The sequence below is a fragment of the Peromyscus maniculatus genome, chromosome 11, assembly GCF_049852395.1.
Source record: "Peromyscus maniculatus bairdii isolate BWxNUB_F1_BW_parent chromosome 11, HU_Pman_BW_mat_3.1, whole genome shotgun sequence".
Classification (NCBI taxonomy): Eukaryota; Metazoa; Chordata; class Mammalia; order Rodentia; family Cricetidae; genus Peromyscus; species Peromyscus maniculatus.
In genome coordinates this window covers 64,250,965-64,265,628 of record NC_134862.1, presented here as the reverse complement: position 1 = coordinate 64,265,628, position 14,664 = coordinate 64,250,965, and positions in this window count along the sequence as shown.

The following is a 14,664-nucleotide window of genomic DNA, read 5'->3' as shown; positions in this document are numbered from 1 at the left end:
TTCAAAAGCAATTAAAAATTAATTTAATTTCACATATCAGCCACGGATTCCCCCCGTCCTCCCTCCTCCCACCGCCCAGGTCTCCCCCCAAATCCACCCCCCATTCCCACCTCCTCCAAGGCAAGGTCTCCCCTGGGGAGTCAGCCCAGCCTGGTAGACTCAGAAATAAGGCAGGTCCAGTCTCCTCCTCCCTTCACCCAGGCTGAGCAAAGTGTCTCAGCATAGGCCTCAGGCTCTAAACAGCCAGCTCATGCACTAAGGACAGGTCCTGGCTCCACTGCCTGGGGGCCTCCCAAACAGTTCAAGCTAATCAACTGTTTCATTTATCCAGAGGGCCTGGTCCAGTTCCATGGGGGCTCCTCAGCCATTGGTTCACAGTTCATGCGTTTCCACTAGTTTGACTATTTGTCCCTGTGCTTTTTCCAATCATGGTCTTGATATCTCTTGCTCACACAATCCCTGAGGAAAAAAGAAAAAAAAAAAAAAAGAACCAACTCCTGCCAGCTGTCTTCTGAAGTCTACAGGTGCACATGCATGTGTATGCACACACTGAAATAAATAATTGTAATTTTTTAGTGTCTAAAGTGCTTTGAAGATGAAACAGAGCCCTATGAATCATAAATCCTCTAAATGTAACATTGTGGAAAGAAGATAAACAGCCAAGCTGGAGAAAGACATGAGCCTCATCATAGCGGTCATGTGTTGTTGTTGTTGTTGTTGTTTAACATGGAGGCACTAAATGTAGCAAAATACAAAGAAAGGTGAGGAACTGGGGAGCAGCAATTGTCATACTTGACAATTTTCTACAGAGGGCCAAAAATTGACAATTTTCTACAGAGGGCCAAAACCCTTGGAAATTTTTTCTAACACTGGTAATATTTTATAAGAAAAATATTTCTTTAAGAAAAAGCAGATCAATAAAGAAATAAAAATTCATTACAATAAAAAAAAGCAATTTAAGAAAAAAAGCCAGGCATCATGGCCTATGCCTATAATCCCCAGCACTCAGGAGGCTGAGGCAGGGAATTGCTATGAGTTTGAGGCAGGCCCTGGCTACATAATGAGTTCCAGGCCACCTGGGCTAGAGAAAGACCCTGCCCCCAAAACTAAAATAATCCTAAATGGCTTTTTTTTTTTTTTTTCAAGGTATGGCTCTAAAACAGGGAACCTGATCCAGCAAGTTTTGTCTTTTACACAAAGAATCTCGGTATTAGTGAGACACTGTCGTTGTGTGCTGGGGAGCAGCACCCTTGCTGCCTGGAGCCCAAGGCCAAGGTGGGAACACAGCTCTTCCTGCGGGGGCCTGGATACATTAGTACTGATGTCTGACTAGGGAAAGGCACAGAATGAACTGACCCTGAGAGGAATGTGTCCAAAAGGAAAAAGGAAAATGATTTGCTGACTGAGCAGTGAAGCCTCTGCGTTTCATTTTATTGTCGCCCCCTGTCTTCCTTTTTCCCTGCAGGCTGAGAGGTTTATGGTAATGGGGCTTCCAAGCCATGGGGCTAGGCTGTAAATGGGTATGAAGCACTGGAGATTCACACCCCTTTCCTGTAGCCCAGCGTTTATGTGCCTGTGGCTTCTGTGCTTGCCAAATACACAGCACTGCAGTTACATGTGAACCAGTGGGCAGTTTTCATTTAGTTAGGACCCAGAGCAGATGAATCTGTAATCCTAAATAATTCCATGAGCCCAGTTGATCTTTTTCCTATTACAGACACATCCAATATCCTTGGACTTTCAATCAGCTGCATCTTTTTCTGTTTTTGTTTTTGTTTTTTTTTTTTTAATTAAACCTTTTTCAAAGGTTATGAGAATAACAGTGAATTTATCCTTTCTGACTCACTTTCTAGTTTCCCACTTTTCCTCCTAAAGTCATTGTATAGTTCTTATATTTTTAAAGATTTACACATGTTTATTGAGTCCCTTCCATGTGCTCAATCGACATTACTTGGCTTTCACTGAAGTCAGTTTCGTTAATTTTATGAACCGGAGATGGTAAAAGTTACTTTTATGAAACCATTGGCAAAATAAGCCAGACTCCTGGGTATCTGCAACCCAGAATAAACTGGATTTTCTCTACCAATTTACAGGGGTATTTCACCCTGTCCTGGGCAATCAGTAAAACCTATTCTGGACACTTTTCATCCCCTAAGAAACAACGTGTGGGACAGAACAGGATGGTAGGTGAGATGCTCCCATTACTATCTCCCTACAGGCATTGAAAATTCCTGTACCAAAAACCACTGCACTCTTGACGGCTGAGGATATCCCGTGAGAGACCACAGTGGCTGCTTTTAGCAGGACAACGAAAAACAGGACAAAACACGCCCTTGCCACCACACCCCTCTTCGGCTTCAGGCTGCCCAGCAGAGGCATTGCCCACTTTCTGAGGGGAGCCCTCCTTAGTTTATTCCCTTAGAATGAACTTAGACGTGAAACCCGTACCAGGCTTTCCATGGTAAAATCCAGGGATGACCTGACTTACTGCGAGCAAGGGAACGGCTCCACAACCCTCCTCCAGCCTCAGGCAGCTCAGCCGTTACCAGGTGCCCACGGGTTTTAAAACTGCTGATAGCAGAAAGACCTGCACCCTAGTAGGATCGATCCGTGTTGGTCTGCATCACTGCCAACTGTGGTATGGGCTCTGATGCCACTCCCCAAACGGTACAGGTCTCCATGGTCATGGAACTCGGTTGTAACCAAGCCAGGAGAAGCGCAAGACGTCGCTCTGGAACTCTGCTGGCAAAATAAGCCCCATTCCCAGGCCTGCCTGTACACAGAAGCCTTGGGAAGAGCTTTAGTGCCAAGACAGTACATATAACCCAGTGTGCTGGCCTAATACTGCAGCTAGCATCGCCTGTGGCTGGTTGCAGGCATCTTGAAGCACAAGTACCCAGCAATAAGCAGTCCATAGCTGTGTGGCTCTTGGTCCTACCTGAGTGTTGTGTTGGTCTTCACAGACTGTTCAGATTACATTTGGCATTAATAGTGGCCACAGGTATGACATAGGAATGGGGGTGGTTCATCTTCGGGGAGTCTGCCTATAGCGGCACAGAATCCCGCAATGCCTGACCACATTGTGGTCACTACGGGAAAAGTATGCAGGCCTGCTCCAACACCAGGGGGAAGTTTGAGAAGACAGACTGCTGTTGCTAAATAATCTCCTGGTTCTTTCTCAGCAACACACCAAGAGTGAGTATGTCTGGGATGAATCAGCATAGACTACCCTCTTTATTGAAACAATCTGTAGCCTAACAACAGATTCCTTGCAAATCAGGACCTAGGCATCAACCATCCAGTAATTCAGGAAAGACATGCACAAACAAAGCCGGATGAAGAACAGTGGAATAAATGCCTAGTAAATACCTACTCCTTCGGTGTGCAGATGACCTCAGGAGGAGCTTGAAGAAAGCATGACCTCACCTCATAAAATCCAGAAATGACGTGAGACTAACCAGTAAAGGGGAAGATGAGCATGTATAGCCCCTGAGTAAGGATACTCAATGAGCTGAAGAAAACACAAATCTTTCAATACTCAGAGAATGGAACCACAGATGGAAGCCACCTTTAAAAATAAGGGATTTGAGGAAATTCAAAACAATAGAAAGAAGCCATAACAGGGAAGATGAAATAGAAGACTCCAAGCTTAAAAACGGTTAACATAAAAATACGTAGTTGGGAGAGAAGAAAGTAATGCAGGAGGGTTACAGGAACTTTGTGACAGCGTTAAGAGAAAATATTTGGGTTGCTGGGAGGAAAAGAGGTATAGAAAGCTTATTGAAAGAAATAACACAAAAGTCCCCTGAGCCTAGAAAAGGGCACATCTGGGTAAAGGCAAGTCAGGGTCACTAGTCAATTTAACCTCCTGAATCTCTAGTCCCAGGAAGGCTACTGTATCCAGGAAAGCTTTCATTTAGTAAGACAGGAGAAACAGACATCCCCAGACCAACAAAAGCTGAGCACTCAGCAAGACCTGTGCTGTAAGAAACGTTAGCCAGACAAGGTGGCTAGCCCCCATGATCTCAGCATCTGAGAAGCTGTGAGGAGCTGTAAGAGTGAGACTCTGTCTCAAAGTGATAGAAAAGATGCTGATGAATATGAAAGCCATGGGAAGGTATGAACTTGCTGGTGTAACTATACACACATGTTCAGAATGTGCCAGTATTCTAAACACATCACATAAACCATACCTTTAGCTTCAATACTAAAAAGAAAATTAAAAAAATACTAATGGCAAAGAGGCAATATAGAAAGATATAAACATTCAAAATGCAGGAAGGAATAGAGCTTATTTGTGTATTTTGTGTGTCCATCTTTACGGTAATGTTAAATTTTTATCTCAAAAAGGTGATATTATTTACATATGTTTTGTGGTAAGCACATAGTAAGTAGAAAGCAGAAACCTGTAGGAGACAAGCCAAGTATCATACTAAATCAGAACACACTACTAGAGCAAATTACTTAACCACTCTAGGAGACAAAGCAAGCAAATGTGAACGAAGTGCGTATCAGTGGGGAAGAGAGAGACTCCAACACAGAACAGGTGAACACCCCACTTTCAACAATGGGCCAGCTGTGCAGACACCAAGTCAACAAGTGTCAGAGTAAAACTGTACCCCAGGCCAAATGGATCATACAGACACCTATAGAACATCTGTCCAACAACTGCAGGCTGTATGTCAGCGCATGGAACACACATCGGAGCACAGAACATCGTCTACAGTAGATCGGGAGAAAGAGATGCAGGATCGAACTATGCACAGCAAGAGATCTCTAGTAGATCGGGAGAGCGTGATGCAGGATCGAACTCTCTATACATAGCAAGAGATCTCTAGTAGATTGGGAGAGCGTGATGCAGGATCGAACTCTATACATAGCAGGAGAAAAGGTCTTGGGTGGGAACTGCAAGTTGCTCACACAGGTTGCAGTGCAAACAGGTTGGGGTTAAAACAGCAAGGTGAAGGCAGAAGGTGGATGAGAGGACTTGTAGCTGGGTATGAGAGGATGGGACCACACAGATGAAGGGAGAGAGCTCTGCAGTGACGGTAAGCCAGCTGCCCTCCACTGTGACGCCCGTGAGGTACATAAGTAAGGCATCAACATCCTCTTGCCCTTTTTTAAAAATGTAATTGCATTTTATGTGAATGAGTGCTTTGCCTGTGTGTATACATGTGCCAGGTGCCCACAGAGGTCAGCAGAGGACACTGGATCCCCTGGAACTGGAGTTACAAATGGTTGTGACCTGCCATGTGGGTGCTGGGTCCTCTGCAGTAGCAACAAGTGTTCTTAGTCACTGAACTGTCCATCCAGCCCCTGTTTTCACACATTCTTCCTTCTAATGCAACTAATTGTAACAGATCGAATTGTAAATCACTTCCACCTAGGATGCCTCTGTAGACAAGAAGCTAAATATGAGGAAACCAGAAGAGACTGCAGGGACATGTTGGTGACTGTGATAGAGTGAGCTCCCAGCCACAGTACAGCTCTACAAGCTCATTGTGGAAATGTAAGAACAAAGAAAGCAGAATCTACTTAACACCCAGGAAGGCACCTTCGAGGTCAACACTGGCAGCACAGGCTGGGGCTAACAGCTAAGAGACAGTCATGTTCAAGGTCAGCAGCTAGCAAAGCACAAGTCAGAGGTGGGAATATCGACCCTCCCTAGCTGGGTGGGCAGTGCACAAACAGCGTGTGATCATCTACCTGTGGAGCCATGGCAGCCAGACAGATATAGGTCACCCTCCATAGGCTCGGCCCATGGTAGCTCAGAGAACTGTTGTGGAATATTTTCATCACATTCTGACACTCCTGAGACTGCCCAATAAACTTAGCCCTTAAATCAGGGGGCAGAGCCGGTGAGTAGCTGACAGGAACTGGACATAGAGAAGCCACAATTTGGATAGAGACGATGCACAGGGAGGAAAGGGAGGGGACTAGAGTCTGCACTCTCTTGGTTCTGGGACGAGGACAGAGACGTGTCTCTGGCGGTGTCTCCAGCCAAAAAGCAAGGTCAGCTAGTTGCTACTCAGCCTCTCTGAGCTAGCAGGCTTTCACTCCAGCCTCTGACTCCTGAGTCGTATTGATAAATAGACCAATATAGACAGTTTAACCATGGGACCGGAAGTCGGGCCATGGGTGGCAGATGACAATTAAAATATCAGTAGATTCATATGCAGCCACTAAGCTGACAGAAAAACATCAACTAGTCTCTTAGCAATGACTCCAGCCTTGGAAATGCAAGATGAGAAAGTTCAAAGCTTTCCTCTTTTGGAAACCCCTCTCTGAGAGTTTATCACCCTTTCCCCGGCGTTTCACGGTTCTAGAATTCTCCTTGATAAAGCTTATTTCCACTTTGCATGCTCCCAAGGAATGTCTGCATCTTTAATCTTTATTGATGTGAGACAATGAACTCAGAGCCACTGCCCCAGGTCAATCTCCTTGGATCATGAACAACTAAGGCAGTGGATCTCAACCTTCCCAATGCTGTGACCCTTTAACAAAGCTCCTCGTGGTGTGGTGACCCCAAACCATACAATTATTTCATTGCTACTTCATAACTGTAACTTTGCTACTGTTAGGAGTTGCAATGTAAATATCTGTGTTTTCTGATGGTCTTAGGCCACCCCTGTGAAAGGGTCATTCAGCCCCAGCCCCCACCCTAGGGACTGCAATGGGTTGAGGACCACTGAACTATGCTATGGACAGTCCTAGTACACTCTAACTCTGCACCCACAGTTCATAAAAACAGTTCCCTAAAAATTTAAAACTGAAATAATATCCATTATCTTTTTTTTTTTTGATGACAGCATAATATCCTTGACAGAGGTCAGGTGTGCATGGCAGTGCATGGTTGTAATCCCAGATACTCTGGAGGCTGAAGCAGGAGGATTGTGAGTTTGAGGTCAGCTGGGAGACATAGCAATACCTGGTCTCCAAACACAAATACTCAGAAATCAGTAATAAAAACTTGGGAAATAACACCAAATACATGGAAATGGCAAGACTTACTTTCAAATAACCTGTGAGCTGAGGAAGAAATGAACAGAGGGATTTAAAGCGTCTTAAACAAAAATGGAGACGTAACATACTAAAATCTATGGGATACACCCAGAGCAGAGCTGATGGAAGTTTCCAGGCGTCGATGCCTTGAGATGCAGTGACAGGTCATGTGAGATCTTTCTACTTTAAATGCAGACAAGGTACCAACCACAGCAACCCACTCCTGCAGCTCCAGCAGGAGGGGGGGCGGTGTTGGGGGGCAGCTGTGAACCCTAGACTAGACTGGACTATAAAGCAAGAGCTTGTCTCAATCAAGGGCAGAGAAAAAGAAAGGATCAGGGAACAGAAGGAGGAGGGGATGAAATAAAGACCAAAGCAGAAATAAATTGAGACAAAAATAGACAATATCTATGAAACAAAGAGTTGCCTCTTTGGAGAGGTGAAAAGGAACAAATGCTTTGCTAGACTAATTATTAAGAAGAGACTGGGGGGCGGGAGGGGAGGGCTGAGGAGAAAGCGTAGGGGCTGAAGTGCCTCACATGAGGACCTGAACTCAGTCCCCACATGAAAAAGCCAGCTGTGGCAGACACTTGTAATCTCAGGGCTGGGTGGAGACGGGAGGATCTCTGGGCTTCACTGGCCAGGCAGCCTAGCCTAATCTGTAAGCTCCAGGCCAATGTGAGACCCTGTCTTAAAGACAATGATGGCCCTTGAGGAACAATATCTAAGGTTGTCCTTTAGCTTCTGCACACACACACACACACACACACACACACACACACACACACACACACTGGTACACCTCCACACAAACAAACAGGCATGCACAAACATAAAAATAAAAATGACTGGTGGTGGTGGCGCACGCCTTTGATGCCAGCACCAGAGAGGCAGAGACAGGCAGATCTCTGAGTTCGAGGCCAGCCTGGTCTACAGAGTGAGTTCCAGAATATCCAGAGCTACATGGTAAGACTCTGTCTCAAAAACAAACAAACAAACAAAAGCAAATAAAAATAAAAAGCAAATGGACTGGAGAGATCTGTTGCCACCACCCACATGATAGCTCATGAGCAACCATAGGCACACACATGGTACACATACGTACATGCAAGCAAAACACCTATACACATAAAATGAAAATAAACAATTCTTAAAAAGTAATAGTTTTAAAGTGAAAAGAGACATTTAGCCGATGTTACAGAAACATAAAAGATCTTTAGAGATTGTCATGAACAGTTTATGCCAATGAATGTAAAAAGAAATGGAGAGGCTGGAGAGATGGCTTAGTGGTTAAGAGCACTGACTGATCTTCCAGAGGACCCAGGTTCAATTCCCAGCACCCCACATGGCAGCTCAAGACTGTCTAACTCCAGTTCCAGGGGTTGCAACCTCCTCACACAGACATATTAATAGATAGATAAAAATAACTACATAAATCAAAACATTTAGCAGCAATACATAATAAAGAAATATATATATATGAAATGGAAGAATTTCTAGACATACATGCCTCCCCTCCCCAACACTGAATTATAATAAATTAGAAAACAAGAGCAAACAAATAAAAAATAATGAAATTGTATTAGTAATTAAAAGCCTTCCATCAAAGAAAAGCCCAGGCCAGATAGCTTCACTGATGAATTCTACCAAACACTTAGAGAGGAACAAATACCAATTCTTCATTTTTACTTATTTATTTATTTATTTATTTATTTATTTATTTATTTATTTATTGGTTTCTTGAGACAGGGTATGGTGGTTTGAAAGAAAATGGCCCCCAAAGGGAGTGGCACTATTAGGAGGTGTGGCCTTGTTGGAGGAAGTGTGTCACTGTGGGGGTGGGCTTTGAGGTCTCCTGTGCTTAAGCTACAACCAGTGAGACAGATCACTTTCTACTGCCTGCAAGTCAAGATGTCCCACACTCGGCTACTTGTCCAGCACCATGTCTGCCCACACCACCACGAGATACTAGACTAAACCTCTGAAACGGTAAGCTGCCACCTCAACTAAATGTTTTCCTGTGTAAGAGGATGCTGTGGTCATGGTGTCTCTTCACAGCAATAGAAACCCTAAGACACAGGGTTTCTCTGTGTAGCCCTGACTATCCTGGAATTCTCTCTGTGGACCAGGCTGGCCTTGAACTCACAGAGATCTGACTGCCTCTACCTTCTGAGTGCCGCCGCCTCCACCTGGCTCACCAATTCATAAGTGAGCCAATGAATAAATAAATAAATAAATAAATAAATAAATAAATAAATAAATAAATAAATAAATCAGAATTGGTATTTGCTCCTCTTTAAATGTTCGGTAGAGTTTGTCAGGTCATTGAGATTGTGGAGCTACCATCTTGTTACCGCTTGTATCCATCCCCCACAAGTGAAGCTGACCTGTCTTATCTTGGGCTCTTCCCTCTGTTCCTTCTGAACTCCAGGATCCCCATACACTCATAGGCCTGCCCCTAGAGAGGAGCAAGAGACGGGGAGGTCTGGGCCACCTCATGAAGCTTGCTTGTGCTCAGTCCTGGAGATATCATGTGTGTTTTACGATGGGCTTGTTGCTGAGCCTGTCTGAGAGGACTCAGCATGTACTGGGCAGTGGTAGTCACAAGGTCCTTGTGGACTTGGTGACTAGACACTCTCTACCAGTAAGTCCAACTGGTAGCTGCACTTCAGATTCAATACATGGGAAACCTTGAAAAAACAGTAGGGATCAGGCTTTGACTAATACGCCTGCTTCTCTATTTGACAAGGAAAGATCAACAGTTACAGGATTAGAGGAAAATGGTCAGAAAAACCAAAGGTCAGTTTTAAGGGGTCAGGGGGAGAAGTCTGTAGGTGGACTTATGGAAGTAGGCATGAAGTAGGAAGTCTTCCGATCACATGTTAGCTCTGATAAAACAGCACCCATCATTGATAACAAAACAGACAAGTGTCCAGTGACTTAGCCCACAGACCTCAGGAAGTCTTTGTCACTGGCCGCTCTCATTGGTTCAATAACAACAGGACAAAGTGTCTGTCAAATACTCTGATGTAAAGAGGGGACAAGCTATTCGTGGGTCAACAACATGCAGAGTCTATGGGAAAAGATTGCTAGATCTATCACCAAGGTCCAACCAGCCTCAGTATGACTGTGAGAGTGTTTGATCTACTGGCACAAGACTCCATATAATGTCACCGTAGGCCTGAAAACCAGCTTTGCGGCACCAGAGGAATATCAGCAGGCCTATGGCCATGACATTCACTGATGGTATCACAGAGGCATCATCTAGAAGCTTCCAGATTAAATGAGCACTGGACTAATATCCTGAGGACACACCTACAGTGCCATATCCAAAGCATCTGCCATGAGCATGAGGAGCCTCTCTCAGGACATGATACATGCTTTGAATCAAAGGCTCAGATATGGTACTGTGCCCTCAAGAAAAGGACACATGGCATCTGAAGATCAGGAGGTGGACTCGGAGCCCCGCTTACCTTCATGCCCGTGGCTCTCCTTTCTCCTTTCTAACTCTGAGCTCACAGGGTCCTAGAGCTAGAAGAGTCTAGGTTCCCAGAGACCAGAGGAAGAGAGTGGTGGGCATTTTGACAGGGCAACAGGCCCTGGCCGTTAGGAAGAGGTGGTCTGCCATCACACAATGAGAGCAAGGCGGATCTGCAGGGGGATTCCTGAATGGCAGACTCCCATGGGGTATGAAGTGGTATTGCTGCCTGATGAGTGGGGTCCACCTTGCAGGGCAGAGACACCCTGAGAACACCTGAAGGTCTAAAGCAGGTTTTGCCGTCTGTGAGAACACACCAGAGAGGAGAGTATCAGCCAGCGGCTGCAGAGGTGGCCTGGCCACGGCCAGGGGTAATAAATGCTTCTGAGGTTGACATGGCTGCCCAGGCTGAGATTGTGTGCTTAAGGAAGGATTTATAGCAGGAAAGCGACATGTGGCTAGCACCTTCAGCAGAAGCCTCTGAACTGGCAGGGAAATTGGGTGAAAGAGAGATTGGTAGATGAGATGGAGCTGTCGGCTTCCCACTTCTCACAGCTAGGAGGCTGAAGGGTAAACACAAATCAGATCTGTATTAATGAGCCCTTCCTGGGACCCCCTAATCTGGGATCTATGAGAGGAGTCAGGTAACAAAGATGCCCTTTGGCTCAGGTGTGATCTTCAATACCAAGACCGGGGAAATCCAGGATCTTGCAAGCAGGAAGAGAGAGGTGACCTGGAGGATGTGCTCTTAATAATGGTTCAGTGTGAGAGACCATGGCAATCAGAGCACAGTCAGCGCTGGAATTCCTGGAATTGGGGGAAAGCTTCAAACAAGCCTTGAAAGAGTCTCTCAGGCTGGTTTGTGGGAGATGGAGGCAGATGGGATCGGTCTGAGTGCTGTGGACACACAAGCTGAGCAATATAACCATGTATCTGCCCTTGAGACACAGGCTGTGTAACCTGAGGCAGTCTGAGGGGCATCAGTCCCTGGTGGGTTGGCTTACCATTGGAGATATTTGATCATCACCAATGGAGGTTGCCATGGATACCACCAGCTGGACCACTAGGGAGGAGGGACAGGCGCTACTGAGGGAACTAGGTATGAGGAAAGCAGCATGTGATGCCCAGTTGACTGGCTCTCATTGTTTACCAGCAACTTGGAAGGATGACTTGATTTAGCCATGACCTTGAGATGGGCATGGAACCCTGGCGGCTTTCCTGAGCCCTTTGGTGGGACAAGACCCATAAATATGCAGTAAGCAAGGCTTTGACAGATCTAAGTGACTAAAACCAGCATGTAAAGTGTGTCCACCAAGTGGAGCAAAGAGGAGCAAAGAGAAAGGCCTTTCTGATCACCCAAAGGCAAACATGCAAGAATTGCATAAAGCTTAAACTCTTGAAGGAAAACCAAACAGGACAGAAGGCCAAACTCTGTGCTAATGAACTCCTGAAAGGCTTTAAAGCCAGAAAGAAGTTTATAGAAAGCATCCGTGATCAAATAACGTAGGTTCAGAAGATCAAACTCATCTCAGGGGTGGGTAATTATCTTCTCCTCTAACTAAGCAGAGTGCCTTTCTTTCTTGCAATATACGAGGCTGTGCTAGGAGTGAGATCGTCTGTCCAGCACGGGCTGCCCCCAGAGGCCAGGTGTGGTGGGTGACGGGGCGGCAAGGCGGTTACAACCACAGCGCTAACCTGGAGGCTCTGACCCAGGGAACCAGCCTGAGCAGCAGGTCCAGCATGATCGAGCAGGACCTCATGAGATTTGGAGACCCCCTCAGAGGGATGAGCAGTGTGCACCTGAAGGAGCAGGCATGGCCAGTTAGTTCAGAGAGGTAGAAAAGCCAGGGGTTACGGTGGCATTCTTGGGGGAGTGATGGCTGTGTAAGGTACACGAGATACCCAGCAACGTGATTAGGAGAAGCCTCAACAGTCTTGGCCCGTAAATGCTAAAGATGGAACAAGAACCTTGTGAAAATGGTAACAGAAGCTCCCGAGAGCACTAAGACTGTTAAGGATCCCCTTGCTAGGGAGCAGGTCACCTCCCTCGGAGTGGCGGCCACAGAGGCCAGAGAGACCCTTTAACGATAAAGTCTAATACAACTGCTGTTGGCTGCATTCCAGAGCTATAGATGGGAAAGCCATAGCGCTTTGGTTTCAGGGCTTGGGGAAATAAAGCTAGGACTGGGCTGGACTTGGGTTTTCTATGCCTACTAGCCCCTGTAGCACCAGCGAGTGCTGCTAAGGATGCAGGGGAGAATTAAGGTGGAATCCGCCACCACTGTGGATCCTGCATGCTCCACGATGGAAGCGCTAGGCAAGACGTGCCAGCTAGTGGAAGACTGGCAGGAGTGGTTATGGATTGAACCAACTTTCTGATTGGACGTAAGGCTGACTCTGCAAGATACTGGGAACTTAGACAAACCATGTGACCAGGGAAGACATAAGCCAGTGGAGATACACTGTTGTTGCTCTGTTAAATGACGTATCAGCTAAGGTACTTCCCCACCTTCATGTTTACAGTCATGGGCTATTTACTGTACTCCATTTTTCTACTTCCCACTTTTCATCCTTTTCCTGACAGGGTTTGTAGTAGAAGGATGCCCGGAGACTTGCCAACAGCCATGTTCTGGAGACAGAGGGATTTATCTCTGGGCACCAGAGTTTGGTACCTCACTGGGGTTAGAGAATAACCAAACACCCATGTCACCTTCTCTAGGGCTCAGACATCCTTTCGGAAGAGAGGAGGGATTGAGTGCAGCACAGGACTATCCTTTGAGCCAAAGCATCACTGTCCTCACGAGTTCAGCTGTGTCTACTTTAAAAAAAGAACATACATCACTGATGGGCTGGCTGACTGTTGATGTTCCCCCAGAGAAGTAGGGGTTTGGACTGACTTACCTGACGATCCAGCCGCTCCAAACCTGTTGTAACAATTCTGCCATAACTGCACCTGGCCTCAGGAGCAGCTGGTAGTATATAGGTGAGCAGCCTAGCAGGAAGACTCCATGTCTGGCTCTGGAGAGTCCTTATGCATGCTGGGTGCAGACCTTCTGGCATGGCGGCCTTGGGGCCACTTACACTCCTGCCTGGAAGCCCTCGCCCATGGCTCTGTACGTAATTACACCTAATAGACTCATTGGTTCTCCCAGAGTGCTTTTCGGTTGAAGGTACCTTGGTTTATCTTTGGAGCCTTAGGAAGAGAGGTAAACGTTCATATCTCCCCCAGGGAAGGAATTTTGGCAACAGTTATGAAATGAACATGTCAGGAATTTTTATCTAAGTCACTCACTAGTGAGAGGTTCATTAAGTATTACAATTTGTTCAAAAATGAATCCCAAGTGTTCAACAAAATAGAAATACTGAGAATTTATAAGCAAATGGAAAGCTGTCAAAGCAGGTCAGTGTTCATGGGGCGGTCTCACCAAATACAATTTGCATTATTATGGTAAAATCATTTCTATGACTTAGTTTTTCTGAAGTTTCTAGAATCATAAAAAATAGCAGCCAGACATGGTGGGTGGATTCCTGTAATCCCAGGTACTCCTGAGTGTAGTGGGTAGCCATTCCAGCTTTGATCTGGAAGGTTCCAAGCCCCATTGAGGCTTCAGTAACTGTCACGCCTATAAGGCGGGGCCAAGAGAGGACCCTGAAGACCCGAGATCCAGATGCACCAGCTCTCTTGGTTCCTGGACCCTGGACGCTGGAGGTAGACTGAGCCGAGTTCTCCAGAGAACACCGCCGGACTGTGCCACACCTTTCCCAGACCCTGTAAACTATCCATTCACTTGTAAGTTACACCACTAAATAAACCTCCCCTTTAACTACGTGGGGTGGCCTTCATAATTTCACCAATACCTGAGGCGGGAGGATGGTGAGTTCAAGCCTAGTCCAGGCAACTTAGTAAAGCCCTGTCTCAAAGTGAAATTTTAAATTTTGAAAGGGGCTGAGGATGCAGCTCACTGGCAGTGTTTACCTAATATGCACGGTGTCCCGGGCTTTCTATCCAGCTCACATAAGCCAGCGAAAGCTGTCTGTGAAATAGCACTGAAAAGATGAGCAAGACAGAGCACTCAAAAATCTTTTCAGTTCATTTCCAAGTCTTTCATTATTTCCCCTATATTTCAGTTGGTGGTTGACCCTTCCACCAAAATTATGCATTGAATAGTCAGGGGGTTGCTCAG